The sequence below is a fragment of the Penaeus monodon genome, chromosome 6 (genome assembly GCF_015228065.2).
Source record: "Penaeus monodon isolate SGIC_2016 chromosome 6, NSTDA_Pmon_1, whole genome shotgun sequence".
Lineage (NCBI taxonomy): Eukaryota > Metazoa > Arthropoda > Malacostraca > Decapoda > Penaeidae > Penaeus > Penaeus monodon.
In genome coordinates, this window is record NC_051391.1 from 18,077,707 (window position 1) to 18,082,671 (window position 4,965).

Here is a 4,965-nt window from a genome sequence, read left to right on the forward strand (position 1 = left end):
CCCGTAGGCACAGGGTTAATAAAATAAATCTGCTAGCTTATGGCTGCCTCTATCAAATATTGCTTTGACTTGATTCAAACATTTTCATACTACCAGAATTAATATATATAGACACAAGGTTCCATGATTTTCTACAGGGTCTGTGATATTTGAATGTTTAGTTTTTGTCAGTAAATGTCAGTTCAGATATAAATATAGCACAAAAGAGACCAGTTTTATTGCATTTAATGTTATTTTCTATTTAATATCAATAAGAATAATGACAATATCAATGTTAATGGTATCAGAAATTGAAACGTATTTTCCCAAAAATTCAAGGAATGGGGAAATCAGGCACAGTCAGCAGGATCTACTGATAAGACTCCTTGGTGGCTGAGCACGTGGAGCCATCTGCATGTAACAAAATTCACAAAAAACTAAAGGTGACAGTACATAAACCAATAAGCACTTGGTTAATAAAGTAAACCTGCTAGCTTATGGCTGCCTCTCCCAAATATTGCTTTGACTTGATTCAAACACTTTCATACAGTGGAACTTCCCATAATAGGCACCTGAAGGGACCCAGCCAAAAGTGCCAATTTCGAGAAGTTGCCAAGTCCGGGAAGTTGGGGTTCAACGCAACGCTTCGGTCTGGACCGCAGAAAATCTGTCTATTAGGGGAAGTTGCCAAGTCCGGGAAGTGCCTATTATGGGAAGTTCCACTGTACTACCAGAATTAACATATATAAACACATGGTTCCATGATTTTCTATTGGACTTATGATAGTTGAAGTTTATTTCTTGTCAGTAAATGTCAGTTTCAGATATAAATATAGCACAAGAGAGACCAGTGAATTCTAAGGCATTTATTTTCTGTGACAAGGTTTTCACAGACTGAAGATAAAAGATTGTTGTTGCCTCAGTGCCTTTGGCTCTCTGGAAAAAAGTCTACAATCCATTTATACTATTGTCATGGTTCACAGTGATGAGACAAAGATCAATTTTAAATTGTTTTTAACTAACTTGTCTATTAAATAACAATCAATCACATTTTGGATCATGCAAATATAGAACTCTTTACACCCTGTATACTATTATACATTCTATGTAAATTTAGTGGTTAAAAAACAATTATTAAAATATAAATGTCTTGTTAAATAAAAAAGATCTTCCTTAAGTATTACATTTCAATTCCTTTAAATGATCATGTTATACAAGCACATATTGCAGCACATGTTGCTGACAGAAAAGAAATCCTTTTAGTGTTGCTAAAAAAATGTACAACCTGTGCTACTAAAAAAAAATCCATACTTGAAAGTATTTCTAAAGGATTTTTACTCTTTTATGGGGAGGGGGAAAGATATAATTGCATCTTAGTGCTACCATTAATAAAACAATCCAACTTCATTAGCCTTATGACTAAATAATAGGCGTAGTAAACAAAGGCAAAACATTATATTTTGGTTAATGGCTATGAGTGTCCCTTGGAAAATCACCTGCATTCATGGAGTTCAATACAACCCTATAATAAGAAAAAAAAAAGAGTATCCTGCAGCTCACTGCAGAATATTACTTGGTTTATATCCTTTTGAAAAGGATACATAAGGAGCACATAAAGATGAAGAAAATCTAAGGTAATGGCAATAAAAAGACATTACTTCACACCATCTGGATCAAAAAACTAATTTGTAAGAGACAAAACTAATGCCACAATCAAAGTAAGCAAATCTATGCTTGGGCAACTAAGTTCAATGATGTCATGATTTTCAGTATGGACAAACAAACCTTCACCAAACATATTCTGGTAAGCCAGAGGTTGTCAGTCTCCTTGGCAATTTTTCATTAAATATGAAACCATATCAATGCCACCTTGCCAAATATAAGTGGGGTTGGTTTGCTGACCTTAGCTACAGCATGAAGGCTATGTATATCTTCATGAAGTCATTCTGATTATTGACTGTGTGCATTAAAAGTACAATCTCGTGGTTGATATAATGACAGCCATAAAATGGGTCATTATGCTACAGAGCCTAACTTCATACGCACATTCTATGTGATAGGTGTTACCAAATATTTGTCAAACAACTAAGATAACTCCACACAGTTATGGAACAAGCTATTGTTGTGCTTTTAGTAGATTATTGTAAAGCACTTGCAATGATAAAGTATTCCTTCAATCAATAATTTGCAACTGAGTTGTTGCTCTTTAGTGTGGCATGCTTGAATAAAATCAGTGTATAAACTTAGAGCAAAAAAAGAACCAGTTATAGTTGGCAAGGCATATATGAAGTGAAGGACCAAATATTATGGGTTCCCTGATAACCATCACATAGTCCTACAAAGTAACAAAAAGAGGTTAAACGTCAAAATGATCTACTAAGCATTCAATAGTCTCAATTGCTTGCATAATGAAAACCACAAATGTTCAGAAGACTTACTTGACATTAAACCTTTTTGTCTCGACCCTGCACCACCTCTAAGCTAAACCTTACATGTAACATTGAATTTCACAAATGTGATCTACACCATTCCGATTCCAGGAAATAATAACCTAATAGCCACAAAAAAAAAAGAAGAAAAACATATTACCACATCTGTCACCAACCCAAAACAAACTCCCAATATCCATAGCTCTCCAATGCTTATATCAAACTACAAATTTGCAAAACCATATGTAATCTCTACTTATTCTACTATACCCATCCAGTCTTGCCTGCATCAGAATTACTAGCACAACATCCAACCCACATGAAAATTGTTGCTCGAGTCTCGCAAGCCCTTCTTGACAGCCACAAAAGAGCATTTAAGGTTTGTTGTGGTGCCACTTTTATTCACACTCGAATTTTGTATATCGGGTTCCTTTAGTATCGTTTACATGATTTATTTTCAGATAGATTTAAAATAAATATTTATTTGGTGGAGATGATAAATCATGGATGTCTCTATATATGTTTGGCAAAAATGTCTATCTAAAATATTCAACTATGAATGAGCACTTTACAACTGATGCGTTTTCTGTTTGAATAATATGGCTAACTCAAAGATTTTTACGAAAGTGCTGCATATGGTATATAAAAAAAATTAACCTGGTGATTCGTTGTGATTTCCACAGAAATTGAGTATAAGACCCTAAAGAGGAATTTTCATAGGGCCAAAGGAATTGCTTCCACAAACCGTGCTTCTCCTTATGTCAACCCAAATCCATGACCCAAATTTTGGAGATCAGAATCCATGTGATTTTATGGAAGTCCGCAGGTGAGTCTCTTTTCAATGACAGCCTAAGAAAAATGGCTAGCCACTAGAGACAGAACCCGTTAATTCATAACTCTCTCTCTCTCTCTCTCTCTCTCTCTCTCTCTCTCTCTCTCTCTCTCTTCTCTCTCTCTCTCTCTCTCTCTCTCTCCTCTCTCTCTCTCTCTCTCCTCTCTCTCTCTCTCCTCTCTCTCTCTCTCTCTCTCTCTCTCTCTCTCTCCTCTCTCTCTCTCTCCTCTCTCTCTCTCTCTCTCCTCTCTCTCTCTCTCTCTCTCTCTCTCTCTCTCTCTCTCTCTATATATATATATATATATATATATATATATATATATATATATATATATATATATCTTTCATTCTCTCTCTCCCTCATTCTCTCTCTCTCTTTTTTTTATATAAACTTTATTCCAAAGATTACATGGTCTGTATAGTATAGTTTATTAATCTTATATGTGTGCTAAAATTTTCCATTAAAGGTTAAATTATCTATAGCTTAAAACATATATTTAAAACTTAATCCTGATAAAAGAGAAATTGGTCTAACTAAGAAATCACAAGTGAAAATTACTTAGCCTGGTTCATACTGTAATCTCCAAGCATTCACTGCTGACTTGAACAGCTGTAATGTGTCGAGATAAAGCAGGTTAGTTTGCTGAGCTAAAATGTTCCATATTCTAGAAAATCTAGGCAGGAAGGAGCGCAGATAGAGCTCCGTTCTCGCGAAGGGAACCTGGACTTCTTGGACTCGATTACTGGCATTTCTTGTCCCGTACGTGGGTGCGTCTGCTGGTGGAAGTCGTAGCGATGTCAGCGGGGAACTGTTTTGTTTATGTATCTTGTAGAAGACGCAAAGACCAGCCACATCTCTTCGATGTTGAAGGGATTGAAAATGTGTTGGCGGCTCATTTACGGGCGTCTTCCGTTCCACTAACCGCTGGGCTCTGCTCTGAACGGTGTCCAGGAGGGCAAGATGAGTTGGCGGGCAGGACAGCCAGGCGAGCGGCGAATACTCCATCAAAGAGTTGTAAAGGACTGCGCATCCTTTGCTGTCTAGCAGATGAGCTATGCGTCGTATACAGGCCAACTTTCTAGCTGCGTTCTTTGCTAACTCTTTGACGTGACTGGTGAAGGTTAGGTGATTATCAATCTGCACGCCAAGAATGTTGATATCCTTGCTAATACTGATGGGTTTGTTGTTTAGCTTTATGATGGGTGCAAGGGCGTTCTCCGGTGTCTGACGTCTAGATATAATCATTGCTTGGGTTTTATCTGGTGCCAGAGTAACCTGTCACTTATACATTATACATTATATAGTCAAGTGTGTCATTTATGTGTCTAACTGCCTCTGCGCGGTTTTGGGTATCGCAGGTGAAATTGAGAGTGCAGTCGTCAGCGTAAGCATAAGCTTCAGGGATGAGCTGCAGGATATCATTAAAGTAAACGTTCCACAGAAGTGGTCCGATTACACTGCCTTGAGGTACACTGGCTTGAATGGGGAATTCACTGGATGTGTGACCATTAACGACAACTCTCAATGTTCTTTCTTGGAGGTAGTCCTCGAGTAGCATTAGTAGATTGCCGTCAATTCCAAAGCTCTTCAGCTTCGATGCAAGGCCCTTGTGCCACACTCTATCAAATGCTCCTGCTATATCGAGTGCAACAACGAAGGTGTCCTTGCGAGTATCAAGAGCTTGGTGCCATACTGTAGTTAGGTGCAGAAGTAGGTCTGAAGCC

At 37.5% G+C, this 4,965-nt stretch overlaps 1 protein-coding gene across 1 annotated transcript in view; it reads right to left on the reverse strand.

Moving 5' to 3' along the window:
- Positions 1–2,804, reverse strand: part of LOC119574310 (transmembrane protein 42-like) — a 12,391-nt gene extending 9,587 nt beyond the window's left edge. The window contains exon 1 of the mRNA XM_037921506.1: positions 2,728–2,804. The gene's annotated coding sequence lies outside the window, so the exon portion shown is untranslated. The remainder of the gene's footprint in view (positions 1–2,727) is intronic.
- Positions 2,805–4,965: the final 2,161 nt, after the last annotated feature.